Source organism: Nicotiana tabacum, chromosome 18 (genome assembly GCF_000715075.1).
Source record: "Nicotiana tabacum cultivar K326 chromosome 18, ASM71507v2, whole genome shotgun sequence".
NCBI classification, from domain to species: domain Eukaryota; kingdom Viridiplantae; phylum Streptophyta; class Magnoliopsida; order Solanales; family Solanaceae; genus Nicotiana; species Nicotiana tabacum.
In genome coordinates this window covers 158,228,665-158,251,705 of record NC_134097.1, presented here as the reverse complement: position 1 = coordinate 158,251,705, position 23,041 = coordinate 158,228,665, and the positions used below count along the sequence as shown (strand labels likewise).

Genomic DNA, 23,041 nt, shown 5'->3' with positions numbered 1-23,041 from the left:
GGGTACCCGGGCTCACTGGGGGTGTTCAGACTCCAGAGGGGCTTCTACAGCACAAGCGCTATCACAATCCATCTGGTGGCATAATAAATCAGGCCCTCAGCCTCTCATGTATCACAAATCAGTACAACATACTGCGGTGCATAGCCAGATCCCATGATATACTCATAACACAGGCTCTCTACCTCACTCAAACAGAAATCTCTCAAACCACTCGGGCTAATAGTAAAACAGGGTGCTCAGCTCAAAATATCATTTATAGAATCAAAATAGGGTAAACAAAACTGAGTTATGAAATCAGTAAAACATAGCATGACTGAGTGTAGATATTAAACCAAAATAGTAAGGAAACGGTAGTAAAAAGCCCCTAAGGGTCCAAACAGTTGGCACGAGGCCCAAATATGACATTCGTCCCAAAACATAGTAATACTTTCCAAAACACAATAGTATCAAATAGTTTTCAATCAAATACGCGACTTAATAGTCGTACGAGACGGATCAAGTCATAATACCCAACGGTGCACGCCCCCACGCTCGTCATCCAGCGTGTGCGTTACCTCAAAGTAGTGAAACAATGTGAAATTCGGGGTTTCATACCCTTAGGACAACATTTACAATCATTACTTACCTCAAACCAGACAAAACTCTAGCCCACAATGCCCTTGCCTCTCGAATCGACCTCCGGATGCTCCAAATCTAACCAAAATCAGTATATTATCATCAATATACGCTAAAGGAACAAAGCCCAAGTGAAAATAATCAAACTAACTCAAAAATCCCGAAATTGGCTCACACTAGGCCCCTGGGCCCACGTCTCGGAATCCGATAAAAATCATAAAACTGGAAAACCCATTCGCTTGCGAGTCTACCCATATCAAATTCACCAAAATCCGACATCAAATGACCATCCAAATCCCCAAAATCAACTCTCCAAATCCTCTTCCATTTTCCCCAATTTTCACCCCAAATTCCCAAATTAAATGATAAGAATCAAGACATAATCATGAGATTTAACCAAATTTGAGTGAATAACACTTACCCCAATCAATCCTCTGAAAATCCCCTTCTCCCGAGCTCTCTAATGAATTTTACAATTATGGACCAAAACCCTCGTTTTTGAACTTAAACATTCTGCCCAGGAATTTCCTTCTTCGCGAATGCGGTATCTCCCTCGCGTTCGCGAAGCACAAGCTTCCTCAGACCAAATTCCGTTCTTCACGAATGCGAGGGCCCACTCGCGAACGCGAAGACCACTCAACTCGACCCTACGCTAACGCGAACACCCCTTGCGAACACGTAGCCTTAAACTCATACAGCTTCGCGAATGCGGGACCTACATTGCGAATGAGAAAAACAACTCGGCTGCCCCTCTCATTAACCCTTCGCGAACGCGAAGAAGGAATTCTCTGCAACAAAATACCAGAAATCTCCCAACTTTAAAAGCCAAGAATTGATCCGTTAACCACGCGAAACTCACTCGAGGCCCTCAGGACCTCAACCAAACATGCCAACACATCACATAACATCATTCAAACTTGCTCCAACCTTCGGAATACTCAAAAGAACATCAAAATATCAAATCACCATCGGATTCAAGCCTAAGGATTTCCAAACTTCCGAATTTCGCAAACGATGCAAAAACCTATCAAACCTCATTCGAATTTGCTAAAAATTTTCACACACATTACAAATGACACAACAGACCTACTCCAACTTATGAAATTCCAATCCGACCCCGATATCAAGATTTCCACTGCCAACCGAAAAAAGCCAAAATTCCAATTTCGCCAATTCAAGCCTAAATCTACCACGGACCTCCAAAATACATTCTGATCACGCTCCTAAGTCCCAAATCATATAACAAAGCTATCCGAACCATCATAATTTACATCCTAGACCTTCTACCTATAAGTCAACGTCCAGTTGACATTTCCAACTTAAGTTTACTCAAAAGAGACTAAGTGTCTCATTCCTCTACAAAATCACTCTGAACCCAAACCAACCAACACAATACGATAAAATACAGATAAAAACACATAAAGAAGTAGAAATGGGGGAAACAGAGCGGTAACTCATGAAGCAACCGGCCGGGTCGTTACATCCTCCCCCTCTTAAACAAACGTTCGACCTTGAATGAGTCAAGAAACATACCTGAAGCCTAAAAAAGGTGTGGGTATCTGCTCCGCATCTCTCACTCGATCTCCCATGTAGCCTCCTCCACGGGCTGATCTCTCCACTACACTTTCACTGAAGCTATATCCTTTGATCTCAACTTCCGGACCTGCCGCTCCAAAATAGCCACTGGCTCCACATCATAAGTCAAATCACCGTCTAACTGAACCATGATTAAATCCAAAACATGAGACAAATCGCTAATATACTTCCGGAGCATAGAAACATGAAATACCGGATGCACACTCGACAAGCTAGGTGGCAAGGCTAGCTCATAAGCCACCTCCCCAATCCTCCGAAGCACTTCAAAAGGCCCAATGAACCGAGGACTCAATTTACCCTTCTTCCCAAATCTCATAACACCCTTCATGGGTGAAACCTTCAATAGAACCTTCTCCCCAACCATGTAGGACACTTCACGAGCCTTTCTGTCAGCATAACTCTTTTATCTTGACTACGACATACGAAGCTGCTCTTGAATCACCTTAACTTTGTCCAAAGCATCCTTCACCAAGTCTGTACCCAAAAGTTTAGCCTCACCCGGCTCAAACCAACCAACTGGAGATCTACACCGTCTCCCATATAAAGCCTTATATGGAGCCATCTGAATACTCGACCGATAACTGTTGTTATATGAAAACTCCACGAGCAGTAGAAACTGATACCATGAACCCCCAAAATCAATGACACAAGTGCGCAACATGTATTCCAATATCTGAATAGTGTGCTCGGACTGCCCGTCCTTCTGAGGGTGAAAAGCTGTGGTCAACTCAACCTGAGTACCCAACTCCCGCTGCACGGCCCTTCAAAACTGCAAAGTGAACTGAGTACCTCTATCTGAAATGATGGAAAATGGGATACCATGCAAGCGGACAATCTCTCGGATATAAATCTCTGCTAACTACTCTAAAGAATAGGTAGTACACACAGGAATGAAGTATGCGAACTTGGTCAGCCGATCCACAATCACCCAAATAGCATCGAACTTCTTCAAAGTCCTTGGGTTCCAACTACAAAATCCTTGGTGATCCGCTAAAGCAATCCACCCGGTCTCTGATGCTCATACTTCACCTACTGACAATTGAGATACCGAGCTACAGATCCCACAATATCCTTCTTCATTCTCCTCCACCAATAATGTTGGCTCAAATCCTTATACATCTTTGCGGCACCGAGATGGATGAAATACCGCGAGCTATGGGCCTCCTCCAGAATTAACTCTCGTAACCCATCTACATTAGGCACACATATACGGCCATGCATCCTTAATATTCCATCATCACCAATAGTCACATATCGGGCATCGTCATGCTGAACTCTGTCCTTAAGGACAAGCAAATGAGGATCATCAAACTGGCACTCTCTGATGCGATTAAACCAGGAATATCGAGAAACCACACAAGCTAAGACCCGACTGGTCTCCGAAATATCCAACCTCATGAACCGATTAGCCAAGGCCTGAACATCAACTGCAAGAGGTCTCTCCCCAACAAGAATATATGCCAAACTGCCCATACTAATCGCCTTCCTACTCAAAGCATCGACCACTACTTTGTCCTTCCCCGGATGGTACACGATAGTGATATCATAGTCCTTTAGCAGCTCCAACCGTCTCCGCTGCCTCAAATTGAGATCTTTCTACTTGAACAAGTTTTGGAGGCTACGATGATAAGTAAACACCTCGCAAGACACCCCATAAATATAATGCATCCAAATCTTCAACGCGTGAATAATGGCAACCAACTCTAAATCATGAGCATGGTAGTTCTTCTTATGGGGCTTTAACTGACGAGAAGCATAACAATCACTCTACCCTCCTACATAAACACACACCCAATACCAACACTCGAAGCATCACAATACACTATATATGAACCTGAAGTTAATGGCAAAACTAACACTGGAGTTGTGGTCAAGGCAGTCTTGAGCTTCTGAAAGCTTGCCTCACACTCATCCGACCATATAAAATATGCAACCTTTTGGGTCAATTTGGTTAAGAGTGATGCTATAGATGAAAATACATGAACAAACCGACGGTAATAACCCGCCAAACTAAGAAAACTACGAATCTCTGTGGTTGAGAATGATCTGGGCCAACTCTGAACCGCCTTTATCTTCTTTGGATCAACCTAAATACCCTCGCTGGACACTACGTGTCCCAATAAAGCCACTGACCTAAGCCAAAACTCACACTTGGAGAACTTTATATAAAGCTTATCCTCCCTCAACCGCTGCAATACCAATCTCAAATGCTCCGTGTGCTCCTCCTAACTACGCGAGTATACCAGAATACCATCAATGAATACAATGACAAACGAGTCGAGATAAGGCCGAAACACGCTGTTCATCAAATGCATGAACGCTGCTGGGGCATTGGACAACCCTAAAGACATCACAAGGAACTCATAATGACTATATCAGGTCCTGAAAGGTGTCTTAAGAATGTACGAGTCCCTGATCTTCAACTGGTGATACCTTGAACAGAGATCAATCTTGGAGAACACTCTCACTTCCTGAAGTTGTTCAAATAAATCATCAATACTAGGCAAAGGATACTTGTTCTTGATTGTAACTTTGTTTAATTGCATGTAATCAATGCACGTCCTCATCGTGCCATCCTTTTTCTTCACAAATAGAACATGCGCACCCCAAGGTGACACACTAGGATGAATAAACCCCTTATCAAGGAGGTCCTGAAGATCCTCATTCAACTCTTTCAACTCTGTTGGTACCATACGATATGGTGGAATAGAAATGGGTTGAGTGCCCGACACCAAATCAATACCAAAGTCAATATCTCTATTCGGTAGCATGCCCGACAGGTCTGTAAGAAACACATTTGGAAAGTCCCTCACTACCGAGACTGAATCAATGGTAGGAGCCTCTGCACTGACATCCCTCACAAAAGCCAAGTAAGAAAGACAACCCTTCCCAACCATCCGCTGGGCCTTCAAAAATGAAATCACCCTACTAGGAACAAAATCAGTCGAACCCCGCAACTCAATCTGTGGCACACCCGACATAGTAATGTCATTGTCTTAGTATAACAATCCAAAATACCATGACATAGATATAACCAATCCATGCCCAATATCACATCAAAATCGACCATACAAAGCAATAGAAGGTCCACTCGGATCTCCAAACCCCTAATAGTCACCACACACGACCGATATATGCGGTCCACAACAATAATGTCACCCATCAGAGTAGATATAAGAATAGATGAAACAAGAGACTCACGAGGCATATCCAAATAACAAGCAAAATATGATGACATATATGAAAAAGTGGAACCAGGATCAAATAACACAGAGGCATCTCTATGGCAAACTGAGACAATACCTGTAATCACAGCATCTGAAGCAATAACATCGGGTCTAGCTGGGAGTGTATAGAAATGGGCCTGACCACCACCTGATCGACCTCCCCCTCTGAGGCGACCCCTAACTAACTGTTCCCTACCCCTAGCTAGCTGGGTAGGTGGTGAAGTAACTGGTGCTGAAGTCGATGGCTGACTCCTCTGCTGAGACGAACCCCCAAGACGATGAGGACACTGCCCCCATATATGCCCTAACTCTCCACACTCATAACAACCCCCTGGGGCTGGAGGTGGGGATTGAAGGGAATCTCTAGCACTGGTATAACTAGTAGAAGAACCTGGCATGGAAGAGCCCTGAACTGATGAAACGCGAGATGAACTCTGGGCTGGAAGGGCACTAAGTGGTGAATGGACCTTATGAGTGAGAACCATGGCCCGATGATTCCCCACGATAAACTGGGCGAGCTAACTGAGAATGCCTGAATGGAGGACCTATGTTGTGCTAAAACTGACCCCCATGAGGAGTACCGCTGAATCCACCCTGACCACGAGGCCTCTTAGCCTTCCGCTCAACCCTCTCCTGACTACAAACCATCTCAATCTGTCGAGCTATGTCATCAACCTTATCAAAGGTAGCACTAGATACCCTCTCTCTAGTCATGAGCAACCGAAGTTAAAAACCGAGGCCATCTATAAACCTCTCGATCCTTTCCCGGTCTGTGGGAGCCAACCAGACTACATGACGAGCCAACTCAGAGAACTACATCTCATACTGTGTAACAGACCTATCACCCTGATGAAACTGCTCGAACTGCTGCTTAGCTCCTCTCGGCGAGACTCGGGTACAAACTTCTCCAAGAAGAGAACGGAGAACTGCTGCCAAGAAAGGGGCACTGCGCCAACCGGCTTACGCCTCTCGTAAGCCTCCCACCAACTGAGTGCAAACCCTGAGAACTGGAAAGTAGTGAATGAGACCCCAGTAGTCTCCAGAATACCTACGGTCTGAAGCATCATCTAACACTTATCCAAGAAGCCCTGTGCATCCTCACCCTCAGCATCACTAAATGACGGAGGCTGATATCTACCAAACCTCTTCAATATGTGCTGCTCGACCTCTGTCATAACAGGAGTTACATAATCCTGAGCAGCTGCAACCAGCTGGGCTGGAGGTGCTTTCGGTGTCTGAAGTCCCTACACGACCTGCTCAGGTGTGCGAGCGGCGGGAGTCTGAGTGCCTCCCCCGGCCTGAGAAGTAGCTGCGACCGTAGTAACTAAGACTGCCTGAGCCAGGCCAGTGCACACAGATAGAACCTGGGCTAGGGCCTCCTGAAGGCCTGGGATGACAATAGGCACAGCCGGTGCCTGAGCTGGTACAGTTGGAGCGTCCGCAACTGGGACCTGATCCTGAACTGGGGCGGTTGGTGGATCTGTAGGTGCTGCCCTAGCTGCTGTGCGGGCTGCACCCCTACTTATACCACGGCCTCGACCGCGTCCTTGGCCTCTAGTGGCCCCAACAGGTGGTACTGATGGTCGTCAGTCCTGACCGATAGCACGTGTTCTCACCATCTGTGAGAGAATAGAATAACAAAAGTTTAGTTACCAAACCAACCTGACATTACATGTAGACAAGTTTTAAAAATATTTTATATATATAAATAATTATTGTAATCTAATTTATAAATATAATTTAAACTCTTTAATAGTTCTCTCTTTTAATATATTATTTTAAACTTGAACTTAGAACTTTTGGGTGATCAAATATGTTTAATAGCCCATAAAAGTTATGTGATGGCCTTGGTCATCACTTGTTTTAAAAATAAATTTTGTGTTCTGATGCCTTAAAAACTTCTTTCTATCTCACCTCGATTTGTGTGCGCAGTCCGGGCGTGTAGCCGAAAAGCCATTATGTGAAAATCTGTGAAAAATGATGAATTTTGCCTTTAAAATGAGTTTAAGTTGACTTCGGTCAATATTTTGGGTAAACGGACCCGTACCCGTGATTTGACGGTCCTGGAGGATCCGTAGGAAAATATGGGACTTGGGAGTATGCCCGGAATCGAATTCCGATATCCCAAGCCCGAGAAATGAATTTTTGAAAGAAATTATTTTGCTGAATTAATTATGAGTTTTTGAAAGTGAAATTTGTTTGAAACCATTGGTATCGTGCCCATATTTTGGTTCCGGAGCTCGGTACAGGTCTTATATATAATTTGAGTTGAGCCTGTGAAAATTGGTAAGAAACGGATTTGAAATGACGTGAATCAAGCCTTATTTGAGATATTTGGCAAATTTGAAGTTCTTAAGAAATTCCATGATTTTGATGCTAAATTCATAGTTGTTGATGTTATTTGGTGATTTGAATGTACGAGCGAGTCCGTATAATGTTTTTAGGTCGGTGTGCATGTTTGGTTTGGAGCCCCGAGGGCTCGAGGAGTTTTGAAGAGGCCACGGGGTGGATTTTGGACTTGAGAAATTGCAGACACCAGCTGTTGCATTGTAGGCTTGCACTCGCAAATCTGCAACCTGCAATTTTATAACTTAGCCGAAAATCTTTCATTTTTCACACTCTTTCAAAACCAAAACACTATTGGGCGATTTTTCAAAGACAACTCTTCTTCCAAATTGATTGTAAGTCAATTTTAACTCGTTTCCTTCAATCATTAACATCTTTTCACATGATTTTAACTCAAAATCAATGATTTTCATGGGGAAATTGGGTGTTTTGGGTAGAACCTAGATTTTTCAAAAATTGGGGATTTGGAACTCTATTTCAGGTCCGATTTCAAAACAAATTATATATTTGAGTTCGTGGGGGAATGGGTGATCAGGTTTTGGTTCGAACCTCCGGTTTTGACCATGTGGGTCCTGGGGCGATTTTTGACTTTTTGGGTAAAACTTTGAAAAACTCATTTTTATGCATTAGAATTGATTCATTTAGTATTTAGTGATGTAATTAAGCAACTTCTTGCTAGATACGAGAGAATTGGTGGTAGAATCAAGAGGTAAAGCGATAGTGGAGACTTGAATTGTGTTCGTGGCATCGAGGTAAGCGTTTGGTCTAATCTTAGCTTGAGAGATTAGGAGTCGTGTCTTATTTGCTACGTATTAATTGTGGAGTACGATGTATAGGCATGGTGACAAGTATCTATATGTCGGTTTCAAACATGCCCGTGAGTCTTGTATTGTAATTGTTATGATTCTATTGTGGTTTATTGCGCTTCACATGTTATTATCATTATTGTTCCCTTGCCGGGATGTTATTATCATTTCTGTTCCCTTGCCGGGATATTATTATCACTATTGTTCCCTTGCCAGGATGTTATTGTCATATTATTGTTCGCTTGCCGGGATATTTGTTTGGATATTATTTTTCCTTTGCCGGGACCCTTTTATGATTGGTGTTGATAAAAGAAATGGGAGCGGGTTGCACGCCTGCAACAAGATATGTGAAATGGGAGCGGGTTGCGCGCCTGCAACAAGATATGTGAAATGGGAGCAGGTTGCATGTCTGCAGCAAGATATATGAAATGGGAGCGGGTTGCACGCCTACAATAAGATATGTGAAATGGGAGCGGGCTTTACGCCTGCAACAAGATATATAAAATGGGAGCGGGTTACATGCCTGCAACAAGATATATGAAATGGGAGCGGGTTGCACGCCTGCAACGAGATATATGAAATGGGAGCGGGTTGCACGCCTTCAACGAGATATATGAAATGGGATTGGGTTGCATACTTGCAACGAGATATATGAAATGGGATTGGGTTGCACGCCTGCAACAAGATGTGAAATGAAAGTGAATTCTGCATTTGTTTTCCTTATCCTTGTTAGTAATTGGATTTTGATTTCTTTATATTCTCTTGATATTCTGTTGTTATCTGTTATTCCTTGAAGCATGTTTTCCCCTACCTAATTTTAATTGTAATTATCTGCTTTTATTTCCATTGTATATGATATAACTGCACAGGTTTATTTGGTAGTCTGGTCCTAGCCTCGTCACTACTTCGCTGAGATTAGGCTAGGCACTTACCAGCACATGGGGTCGGTTGTGCTGATACTACACTTTGCACTCTTTTGTGCAGATCCCAGTGTTATAGACTTCAGACTGCAGTGAGTTTGCTGCCTTCAGTCCAACAAGCGACCCGAGGTAGTCCTGCAGGCGTCCGCGGGCATTGGCGTGACCTCCTATCTTTCCTTTATCCTGTTTCCTCTACTTATTTTAGAAACAATGTATCTTTTATCTTCAGACTTTGTATGTAGTATTCTTAGACCGTTTGTGAAACTGTGATACCAAGTTCTCGGTAGAGTTGTATTTAGACTTCCGCAGTTTGTATTAAGATAAATTATCAGATTTTGTCTTCCGCTTAATTATTTTCGCTATTTGCATGATATCTACTCATCACTGATAATGGTTTAAAACTGGAAAAAGGTTTAGTAATTAAAATAATTTGGCTTGCCTAGCTTTCACTAGTAGGCGCCATCACGACTCCCGAGGGTGGGAAATTCGGGCCGTGACAAGTTAGTAACTCAAATAAAACCCAAAGAAAAATCAAATCAATACTAATGCTAAAAAAATTCAATTCAATACTAGAAATGACAATAGTATTGGATATTTATTGTTTCAATTTCTCATTGCTTTAGATAGTGAAAATGCATAACTCACTTTTAATATTATTTAGTCATATACTTAATACTTAGTATTTTTTAGTCGTACTTATTTTAACATGACTTGGTACTTTTAGATTATATTTATTTTTATTATGTTTATTAATTAGCAATATTTATCTTATGCGATTTGTTGAGTATTTTAGTATAATTATGACTTATCTCACATTATTTTATTGGGTAGCATCTTATATAGTTTTATCTTACTAAGACCTACGAAATATTAGAGAACAAATTATACATTTTATGCTATGGAGATTTTGTCGGAAAAAACCTCAAAAAATTCGAGAAAACCAAAAAATCCGAGAAAACCTATTAGAACACAAAAAGCTATTATTAAAGTTATTGCATAAAAAGAGCGTTAGAACACAAAGTAAAAGGGTTAATATATTATTAAGAATAAAAAAGCTATACAAGTGTATGATGAAGCACAATCAAAGCTAAATCCTAAATAAGAACAAGCTTTCAATAATATATTGTAAAGATTAGACTATGCTATAATGCAATTTATTCTTTGTAGATGCCTCTGGTAGAATCAAAATAATATTTTCATGTCATGCATTACATGCAAATATCATATCAAGAGGCATGATACTGTTAACAATAATAGCAAGTGGTGTACCAACAGATGTTATTGTGAGGCCACCCACTTTGGATTTGATATACCTCCTTAAACAACTTAAATAACCATCACAAATATATCAAAACAACACAATTAAGGATGCTAATTTATAAGAAAAATAAAATTGATAATATGGGATGAACCACTTATTGTAACGACCCGACCGGTCATCTTGAGCTCTAGCGTGTCGTTCAGCAATTTGAGGCCATAAGCAGCTTCGCTTCAGGTATTATGACTTGTACGCATGGTCGGAATTGAATTTGGGGGAATTCGGAGTTGATATGGAAAGAGAATTCTCATTTCGGAAGCTTTAAGTTGAAAGAATTGACTAAGATTAGATTTTTGGAGTAAACTACCTTGGAATTAGGATTCTAAAGTTCCGGCTGGTTCGTATGATAATTTTGGACTTGGGTGTATGTCCAGACTGGGTTTTGGAAGACCCGAGAACGTTTCAGCACCTATTGTAGAAGTTAGCATTTTTGGAAGAATTTCATAAGTTTGGGTTGAAGTGCATTTTAGTGTTATCGATGTCTGTTTGGGATTCCGAGTCTTGGAGTAGCTCCGTATGGTGATTCTGGTCTTAGAAGCGCATTCAGAAGTGAATTTGGAGGTTCGTGAGTCATTTTGGAGTCATTTGGCTAAAGATAGAAATTTGAAGGTTTTTAGAGAAGTTTGACCGGAAGTGGACTTATTGATATCGGGGTTGGATTCCGATTCCGGAAGTTGGAGTAGGTTCGTAATGTCAAATGTGACTTGTGTGCAAAATTTGAGGTCAATCGGACATGATTTGATATGTTTTGGCATCGAATGCTGAAATTTGAAATTCTAAAGTTCATTAAGCTTGGATTGGAGGTCGATTCATGATTTTACCGTTGTTTGATATTATTTGAGGCATAAAGCAAGTCCGTAATGTGTTTTGGGACTAGTTGGTATGATTGGTTAGGGTCCCGGGGGCCTCGGGTGGATTTCGGATGGTTAACGGATCAAAAAATGGAATTTGGAGAAGGTTTGATGCAGCTGGTATCTGGTGTAACCGCACCTGCGAGGTTTTGGCCGCAGGTGCGGAGCTGCAGAAGCGTCCACGAGAGTCGTAGATGCGACTTTGGCTGGGATTGGTTGGATCGCATATGCGGTCGCTCCGCCGCAGAAGCGGGACCACACCTGCGATGAAGGAGTCGCAGATGCGAAGTGGAGGGGTTGGAAGAGTATCGCAGAAGCAGGCCATGTGCCACACCTGCGGAACCGCAGAAATGGTCAAGTGACCGCAGGTGCAGAAAGGCTGGAGGCAGTGAGTTGTTTTAAAGTCGGGATTTGACCATTTTCTTTCATTTTTCTCTTGGCTTGGGCGATTCTTGGAGGGTTTCAAGAAGGGGTTTTCATCATCAACGACAAGGTAAGCTATGCCCACATATCTTGAGTTAAATATATTGATTATGTACGGATTTGAGCATGAAAATTGGTAGAAATTTGGGGTTTTGGTGGAAAGACCTAGAAATTATATTTTTGGATTTTGACCACGAGTTTAGGTATAAAATTGAGAGTAAAATATATATTTGAGTTTGTGAGGTTGTGGGTAAACTTTATCTTTGAAAAAATTCGGAATCCGGGCACGTGGGCCCGAGGGCGTTTTTGTCAACTTTTCGATCGGGGTTAGGAATTGTTATAAATTGGATTATAATGAGTACTTGAGCATATATTAATGGGTTTCCATGATTAATGGCTAGTTTTGGACCATTTTTGCATCGAATTGAGTCTTCAGAAGGGCGTAGAATGCCGGTTATGGAACTTCAGAGCGAGGTGAGTCTCCTTTCTAACCTTGTAAGTGGGAATAGTCCCCATAGGTGAAATAATTGGTTATGTACTCCTACTTGTGGGGGATACGTACGCGTGAGGTGACGAGAGTCCGTGCGTAGCTACTATTATGTTTAAGTTTGGGTAGTCTAGGACCCAAAAGCATGCTATACTTGGAATATTTGTAATCTTATTGACAACTGAATTTCTTAAATCCTATCGAATTGGTAAATGAATTTCTAAAAGGATTAAACTTCATTTTCCTTAAATCATTAAAAGAGAATTAACTTTTATTTGGATAAACATTCCCCGATAAATTCTTAATTGCCTGTTTGAATATGTGTATCTATGTTTCCCGCGTCACATGTATGAATCGCGAGCGAGGTGTTTGTTTATTTATGTTGACCACTTCGCATGTATGATTCACAAGCGGGGTAATAGATGTATCTATGGTTCGTGTCGTTCGACCCTCGGCAGTGCACATTTTACATTTATGTTGGATCGGGCCGTACGACCTCGGTATGATATGCGAATGCATGTATTGTTTGCTTGAAATTTATAAATGTTGATATTTTCCTTTCCTGGCTGGAGATAAATTGATAAAGTTAATGAAAAGTACATCTTTGGAAATCTATTATTATTTGGGAAGTTGTTTGCCTGCTATCCGGCTTTATGAATTATAATTATTTGTTTAATAAAATCCATGATCTCCTCATATTTTTACTATATTATCATTGGACCACTAGTACGTGTCGAAGTCGACCTCTCGTCTCTATTTATTCGAGATTAGACGGGATACTCGCTGGGTACACGTTGTTTCGTACTCATACTACACTTGTTGTGCATTTTTGTTGCACATGCATCTCTAGTGGCCTAGCGGACATAGCAGCATGGTTGATACGGAAACTTAGGTGAGCTGCACTTCTCGAGATGACCCGCAGCCACCATAGTCTCTTTCGGATTACTGTATTTACTTTCTGTCCAATATTATATTTCGGACGGTTGTTGTATTACGTTATCTCCTAGAAATTTCTCATGCACTTGTGACACCGTGTTCTGGGATGATTATAGGGTATTTTGTATTTACTTCTAAACATTCCTTTATTTATTTTCGTAAAGATTATCTTTTACTATCTGAATTGAAGGAAAATTTCAGTTTTTAAAATTATTAAGATAAGAATTAAATTAAGCATTTATGGTTGGCTTGCCTGACTGCGGTGTCCGGCGCCATCACGACCCTTAGTGGATTTTGGGTCGTGACAATATGGTATCAGAGCACTAGGTTCTCTTAGGTCTCACGAGTCATGAGCGAGTCTAGTAGAGTCCTACGGATCGGTACGGAGACGTCTGTACTTATCTTTGAGAGGCTACAGGGCTGTTAGGAGCACTTCCCTTTTTGATTCCTTATCGTGCGGTTTGATTCCTTTGAGGCTTATGCCTTTATTTCCTTCCTATTCAATCTTATACGACATGACACTTATTATAAATCGGGATTTGAGAAAATGTAATGGTACTACCGATGTGGTGCGAGATGTTTCTCCCTGCATAGTTGATTGGACTATTGTCGTTGCCTTGTGGAAGGATATCTTTTCATTTTAGCTCAGTAACAATATTCCTAAGAGCTTTGAGTCTACGCACGGATTTCTATGATGGCTCATGATCGGTTATCGTATAGTAGGAACGTGTTGGTAAGGTTCTTGCCTATGTGTTGGGGGTAGTGAATGACCTGAATGGAGGTCTACTCAGTGCACGATTCAGAGATTCGATATTTCATATCTAGCGGAGGGAAAAGCAATTGGCCTGTGAATGTCCAGATTTGGATTGGCGGGGCAATGAGACATAGTATTTTCGAGCGTGGTAGAATTTTCATCTATGATGTGGTGTCATCGTCCTCGAGTGAATGCGTTAAGTTCGCCGGTGTTATGGTCTTCTGCAATCCGCCTTTGGGCCAAGATATTATGAAATAGTATTGGAGAAGCAGTTGTCAGAGATCGCTGGGTGCGGTGGTTCAGGATTGAATCAGTGTTTCTAATGTTGATGGCTCGAGAAAAATGATCTTCGAAAAGGTTTAAAGTTAGTAGCGGTTTGTGGGTTCAAGTGCTACGAAGATAGATTTTATTTAAGGCAATAGCTAGGCAGCGAAGGATGAGGAAGTACATGTAGGAGGTGTCATGCGATGGTTAAATTTTTAAGGAAGCCAATTGTAAGAAGCAAAAGTCGAACAGTTTCTTAAGGAAGAGGGTTTGGCCAAAGTGGGAGAGTGGCAGAGCAACACATGGATTCAATGGCAGGATAACTACACCTTTGAGAAAAGTTTGGAGCGATTTGGGAATTTTAGTGGATGGTGGTTGGGTCTACGAGCTTAATTTGAAATATTGGCTAGCATACGGTAGGAGGTTTGATATGATGGAAGGAGCTGCTTGATATGAAGAAGGATACAACATAACTTTGAATTGGAAGATATTGTCGCACATTTGATTGATATCCACAAGGAGTGAATGGAATTGTGCAGTGGGTGAATGTGCACGGGCTCAGGTGGGTTATCTTCTGTTAACAGGTCAGCGGTCGCGTGATTGGTGAAACTCCTGCGAAGGATTTTTACTGGCTATTCAGTAAGAGGTCTAATATATGAATGTTGCTAGAGATTCAAAGTGTTCATGAAATGCTAACGGAAGGATTGCGAGGAATCTGACGGTTTAATTGCGCAAGGTCATGTCAATAAGAGATAAAGAATATTGGTGGGTTCCAGAGTTGTGTAATTGTGGATTCAAGCTAAGTGGGAGAGTCCCACCGCCTACAGTTGGATTGAGTGTGCTATGATTGGCCTTATTGACTCATGTGCAGACATAGGGAATGATTCAGGATTTATGCCTTGTATAGATGCGGGTTTCAAGGAAAGTAATTCGGCCGAGTGCTTCGTCGAGAGGGTGTTCATATGCTAGACGATTCATAGAGTTGATCATATTTGGGACCAAGTCAGAGGGGTGGCTCTCAGCAACGGTCCTGGTGGATTTGAAAGTTAAAGTGTGGCGCCTAATGAATTCGAGCCCATAAGTATGGTTAAGAATCGAGCTTTTGTAGAAAATTATGTTAAGAAGCTCGGAGTGTTCTATGATATATTCGACTTGCAGTGTAGCATTTGGGAGGAAAGTGAGAAAAGACTTCGGATTCCTAGAGGGATTATCAAAATGGGCATATCAGCTGAAGATGCAAATGTGCGTACAAGGGAGGTATGAAATGGTTCGTGGGATTTGAGACAACATAGTCTCGTGATTCAAAGTCACTCGGGATGAGTGTGGATGGAGTGTGTTATGTGTTGAATGAAGTTACTATTATTTCTAAGGCAATCAAGGATGAAGTGGAAGAAGTTAGATTGGTTAGCCATAGTTGAATTGGCATATTGGTGGTAGTGATCAGTTCCTTCAGCGTGATCAAGTTATGCAAGTGATTTGTAACGGTACGTGTGAGGCTTGTCGTCCGCCGTAATTGATGTTATTCAGAAGTATTCTACTATTATGGCATGTCATTTGTAGGTGGATCCCAGAAGGGTCATGGTGGCTTAGACCACTACTTAGAGATTTACATATTCTACGGTTATGAGAATTCACTTGTGTGTTGCCATGGTTCTCCTGAAGTGAATTAAGTAAAAAGTTTTTATATGATAAAGTTTTAATCTATTAGTGGTTCCGGAGTTATGATGAAAATCGTGTTCTATCATATATGAGCATGTTGGGCGCAGTGAGTGGTATGGAATTTAAAGTGAGGATCAAGGTTGTGGTTCGGTGTTGACAAGGATTCACGAGCTCGGATGAGCAGGAAAGGGATTTGAATATTTAAAGTAAGCTAGCATTGTCTTCAGCATCACCTAAGATCGGTGTTTAAAGGGATTTACATCCTGGTTATAGATTCTTAAATTCTTTCTCAGCATTAGTGCGATTGGTGGTATGGACACTCAGACTTGTTGCCTGTTATGGAAAGTCATGGGAGCGTGCCCCACATGAAGATTGTATAAGTGTGGCATATAGTCACTTGATTGATTGAAGATTTAAACCAAGTATAAAGATAGTGGTGATATCATTAATTTGAGAATTTATGCCTGGAGGGCACTCGACTTATTGGGTTGTGGACTGTGGAGGATTGCCCCGATTATGATGGTTGTTCTTGTATGTTATGGAAAAAATGGGGTCAGTATGGACCCAGGAAAGATTATTGGCCTAGTTCGGTACGATCAGAATCGTCTTGAGGTCTATGAATGGGTTTAAGTAGGAATATGGGCTCTATATCAGGCCGAATGTGTTCATTTCAGCATAACACTCCTTATGGAGGAGTATTCAGACGTTTGATGATACTTCGTCCTCGGCTAATTCATGTAATACTATATTGTGCCGTGTGAGTTGTGAACGGCTCGATAGTTTTCTTATGTGTTGAGGTTCCGCGTATCGATGGTGTTATGTGAGCAGGATGGCTCTTTAGTTTTAGAACATATATCGCACCTTAGTTGTGCTTGAGTTTGTTAGCTTATGGCACTATATGTCTCTCCCAGGGATGGTATTATGCACTTAGCGTGCTTGTGACCAATATTCGGCATCTTGTTGTAATGAGCAATTTAGCTCGGTGTGTATCTCCTTATGTGAATTTTATATGTGGATCGGGTGGCACGCCACCATGGGTATGTTGTTTGGATCGGGTTTCACGCTGCAACAGTGTGATGTTGAGTATAGTTTCTATATTCCATTTTTGTGTGTTTGTTTTTTATTTTTTAAGGAAAGTTCATAGCAGTTGCGTGAGTTGAGTAGTCCCTTCGAGAGTTCGTTTTCCTTATGTATCACGTTCGAGTTGGTAGCCCATTGGAATATTGCAGCATCATATAAGACTTTTGGTCATGTCTGTATGGATTATTGCCTGAGCAGTTCGTACTGGGTAAGATGAGATTATCGGAACCAAGATCAGTGCAATTGGATTATATGAAGAATATTAAAGAGAAAATACCATTATTTGGTTCGGAAGGAGGTAATGATTCTTGTCATGAGTATAGCCCCACTGATTTGTTGATTCGGTAGTTGGTTATGAATTACTACATGCATCTTCCATCATGGTGGTATTGTAAGAGTCAGAGCAATATGTATATAGGTCATGAGATGCATTGGGAGCGTCGGATTCGTGGGATTTCGATTAATTTGATCGGAGAATGTTATTGTGGTCATGTGAGTAAAGTGGTGCAAGGTGTGAATTCAGCTAAGGTATGCAAACATGTTTTGGTGCTGCGTGTAGTGATTGATACAGTGAGCGTATGTTGGAAACCGGCATGGCATAGAATTTCGGATGTTGGAATTGGGCTCTAAGGCTTATTTGCTTAAGTGAAAGAGGATATCCTCAGATTAATCGAGCTAGGGTGACCAGCAGAGTTGTGGTAGCACGGGTAGCTGCTCGAAGTGTTAAACAGTGATTTCGGACAACTCCAGCGCAGTTCTCAGCATTTTCGAAGACAAACATATGTTTAAGTGGGAGAGAATATAACAACCCGACCGGTCTTCTTGAGCTCTAGCACATCATTCAGTAGTTTGAGTCCATGAGCAGCTTCGCTTCAGGTATTATGACTTGTACGCATGGTCGAAATTGAATTCCGGGGAATTCAGAGGTGATTTGGAAAGAGAATTCTCATTTCAGAAGCTTTAAGTTGAAAGAATTGACTAAGATTGGATTTTTGGAGTAAACGACCTCGGATTCTGGATTCAAAAGTTCCAGTAGGTTCGTATGATGATTTCGGACTTGGGCGTATGTCCAGATCGGATTTTGGAAGACCCGGGAATATTTCAGCACCTATTGTAGAAGTTAGCATTTTTGAGAGAATTTCATAAGTTTGGGTTGAACAATATTTCAGTGTTATCGATGTCTGTCTAGGATTCCGAGTTTGGGAGTAGCTTCGTATGGTGATTCTAGTGTTGGGAGAGAGACCGGAAGTGAATTCGGAGGTCCGTGGGTCGTTTTGGAGTTATTTGGCTAAATATAGAAATTTGAAGGTTTTTGAAAAAATATGACCGGAAGTGGACTTGTTGATATCGGGGTCAAATTCTGATTCCAAAAGTTGGAGTAAGTATGTAATGTCAAATGTGACTTATGTGCAAAATTTGAGGTCAATCGGACATGATTTGATATGTTTCGGCGTCGAATGCAAAAGTTTGAAATTCTAAAGTTCATTAAGCTTGGATTGGAGGTCGATTCATTATTTTAGCGTTGTTTGATATAATTTGAGGCCTCGAGCAAGTCCGTAATGTATTTTGGGATTGGTTGGGGTCCCGGGGGCCTCGATAGATTTCGGATGGTTAACAGATCAAAAAATGGAATTTGGAGAAGGTTTGATGCAGCTGGTATTTAGTGTAACTGCACCTGCGAGGTTTTGGCCGTAGGTGCGGATCCGCAGAAGCGGCCATGAGGGTCACAGATGCGACTTTGGCTAGGAGTGGTTGGACCACAGATGCGGTCGCTCCACCGTAGAAGCGGGACCGCACCTGCGGTGAAGGAGACGCAGATGCGAAGTGGAGGGGTTGGAAGAGTATCGCAAAAGCAGGCCTTATGCCGCACCTGCAGAACCGCAGAAGCGGTCAAGTGACCGCAAGTGCGGAAAGGATGGAGGTAGTGAGTTCTTTTAAAGTCGGGATTTGGCCATTTTCTTTCATCTTTATCTTGGCTTGGGCGATTCTTGGAGGGTTTCAAGAGGGGGTTTTCATTAACTTTTCGATTGGGGTTAGGAATTGTTATAAATTGGATTATAATGAGTACTTGAGCATATATTAATGGATTTCCATGATTAATGGCTAGTTTTGGAGCATTTTTGCATCGAATTGAGTCTTCGAAAGGGCGTGGAATGCCGGTTATGGAACTTCGGAGCGAGGTGACTCTCCTTTTTAACATTGTAAGAGGGAACTGTCCCTATAGGTGAAATAATTGGTTATGTGCTCCTATTTGTGGGGGATACGTACGCACGAGGTGACGAGAGTCCGTGCGTAGCTACTATTATGTTTAAGTCCGGGTAGTCTAGGACCCAAAAGCATGCTATAATTAAAATATTTGTAATCTTATTGACAGCTGAATTGCTTAAATCCTATCGAATTGGTAAATGAATTTCTTAAAGGATTAAATTTCATTTTTCTTAAATCATTAAAAGAGAATTGGATTTTATTTGGATAAACGTTCCCCGATAAATTCTTAATTGGCTGTTTGAATGTGTGTATCTATGTGTGCCTGCGTCGCATGTATGAATCGTGAGCGGGGTGTTTGTTTATTTATGTTGACCGCTTCGCATGTATGATTCACGAGCGGGGTAATAGATACATCTATGGTTCGCGCCGTTCGACCCTCGGCAGTGCACATTTTACATTTATGTTGGATCGGGCCGTACGACCTCGGTATTATATGCGCATGCTTGTATTGTTTGCTTGAGATTTATAAATGTTGATATTTGCCTTTCCTGGCCAGAGATATATTGATAAAGTTAATGAAAAGTAAATCTTTGGAAATCTATTACTATTTGGGAAGTTGTTTACCTGCTATCCGGCTATATGAATTATAATTGTTTGTTTTATAAAATCCATGATCTCCTCATATTTTCACTATATTATCATTGGACCACTAGTAAGTGTCGAAGTCGACCTCTCGTCTCTACTTATTCGAGATTAGACGGGATACTCGCTGGGTACACGTTGTTTCGTACTCATACTACACTTGTTGTGCATTTTTGTTGCACATGCATCTCTAGTGGCCTAGCGGACATAGCAGCATGGTTGATACGGAAACTTAGGTGAGCTGCACTTCTCGAGATGACCCGCAGCCACCATAGTCTCTTTCGGATTACTGTATTTACTTTCTGTCCAATATTGTATTTTGGACGGTTGTTGTATTACGTTATCTCCTAGAAATTGCTCATGCACTTGTGACACCGGGTTCTAGGATGATTATGGGGTATTCTGTATTTACTTCTAAACATTCCTTTATTTATTTTCGTAAATATTATCTTTTACTATCTAAATTGAAGGAAGATTTCAATTTTCAAAATTATTAAGATAAGAATTAAATTAAGCATTTATGATTGGCTTGCCTGACAGCGGTGTCCGGTGCCATCACGACCCTTAGTGAATTTTGGATCGTGACACTTATGGCTAAGAAACTTCAGGCCGTATCAACATCAACCTATTACCAGTGGTCCTAGCATACTTCCATGGTAATCTTCAAGCTAGTTCGGCCAAAGGAGGAAGCATACATAAAAAAAATTATCCACAAAGAAGTATTCGTTAAGATACCAACACATTAAATACTTCTAAACTATAATACATAATTATCTAACAAACATGATAAAATTGATTATTTGTATAAGTTTTGTTGATGTTCTTTTATTTTAAATTCATATATTATACTAATTTTATAATATGTTTCTCATTTAGATGATTGTTGTAAGCACGTGATTTTTGCCCTATATGAGAATTACTCCCAAAAATTCAAAATAAAACAATTTTCCTTTGTGTGCAATTTTGATAGTTTTCGTGGCATTTTGGATAATTATTTGTATTTTTGTCCATGCATGTTTATTTGTTAAATTAATAAGAAAATACAAAAATATGTCGCATTTGCATTTAGGATTTAATTCTACAATTAGAAGTAACTAAGTTTGTTTTACAAGGATGAAAATTACAAAAATATGCATCGTTTGCATTTTTAGCATTCAATGTCAAATTGTGCAATTTTGTTTTAACTGATGATTAATTATGTATGATAATTGTTGCTAGGAATTAATTAGTATTTTTGATAAGTTAATTTAGTTTATAACTTAATTTATAATTTTAGTTTTATTAATTAGAAAGTAAAAGAAAAGAGAGTAAAAAATATAAGGAAAATCGAATTGGGCCACCTTTTAATTTAAATCAACCAGGCCCAAACCAAATAAACTCCTACCGGGTCGACCCGACCCGGTCCGCCCCATAACCCCAAACAAACACCCCCCACCCTTTCTTCCATTTGGACTTTTGTTTTGAAAAAACCCCTAAAAAACCCAAAGTCACCTCCCCCTCTTCTTCTTCTCCAAAACCACCCCCCTTCCCCTCGTCCCAAGCTCCCATGGCTGACCCCAACCCAGCAGACCCCCCCTCTCTTCATCTTCTTCGTCCAAACGAACTAGTCCAAAAACCAGTCGACCCCCGCCCCCGTCCTCCATTGATGAGCTCCGTTGACCTACCATGGCCGCTGCTTCACCTCCCATGGCTGACTGCATCGTCCACCCAAATCCCCATCGCTGCTGCTTCTTCTTCTTCGTCCCCATAGGTCCCAAACGACCATCTGCTAAATAACCTCACGTCCAAACGACCTCCAACCTCGTCCCAAGCTCCTTTCTGCCCTCCCATGGCTGAAACCATAGCTTCCCTCTCCCAACAAGCTCCAGTAGCCTCTGCTGCTGCTTCACCTCAACACACACACGCACAGCCTAGCTCACGACCAAACAATCATCGTCCAGCCACTCCAACCCTCAACCAAACGACCACTATCGCTCCTACCACGTCCAACTCTCATGGTTGCCCTCCCATATCCACTGCCTCGTCGACCTCCAGCAAAGAACACACAGCCCCACTGCTGCTGGTTCCACGACCACACGCACACACACGGAGGAAAAGCGAGGCAGTCCGGTTAAAGTCCGGCGAAGTTCTGTCAAGGTTTCATTTGGTTTTGTTTGAGTCCATTGTTGTTCGTCATTCGGTGAGGTCCAGTCTGAGTTCGTCAAGGTTAAAAAAGAAGGTGGGTTTTCATTGAAGTCGAGATCCGTTAGGTCGTTGGCAGTCTTGGTTCGAGTTTGCCATTTCCGTTCGAGTTCGTCGTTGGTCATTTCCGGTTAGTTGGTTTAAGTTTCATTTTTGTCTGTATTTTGTTTGATATTCTCGGATTTGAAATCAGTATATGTTTGATTCTTTTCTTGTTCGTTGTTTATCATTTTTGATTATTTCTTCAGTTGGTTTTATGTTCCTTTTTAGTTTAATATTGAAATTGTTGGTTGTAATGTTGTTAGATTTAATTTGAAGTTCAATTAATTATTGAGTTTAGTGATTTGAATCTACTTGTTTGTTATGTTCAATTTGTTACTGTTATTGAATCTGAAAGTATGTTTGTTGTTAAAAAATATTGTTCAATCAAAAATATTGAGTTTCTAGCCTAAATTTGTTCATGAAATTTGATTAGGAATTGGTTATAGCTGCTGTATTTTGGTTAGAATTGATTAGGTGAATTGGTTATAGCTGATGGGGGTAGAATGGTAAATGACAGTATTTCCAGGGGTAAAATGGTAATTTCAGTAATTTCATAAGGGTATTTTTGGAATTGAAAATTTGAACAATTATTTAATCTGAGTGTTCTGTCCACTAAGCGCTAATATATTAAAATAATGCATAAAATAATATGTAGTGGGGGACAAGACATAATGGTGGGGAATGAA

At 41.1% G+C, this 23,041-nt stretch overlaps 1 pseudogene; it reads right to left on the bottom strand.

The window, feature by feature from the left end:
* The window catches only part of LOC107776290 (putative E3 ubiquitin-protein ligase ARI8), a 29,628-nt pseudogene extending 7,748 nt beyond the window's left edge, over positions 1 to 21,880 (bottom strand).
* Positions 21,881 to 23,041: the final 1,161 nt, after the last annotated feature.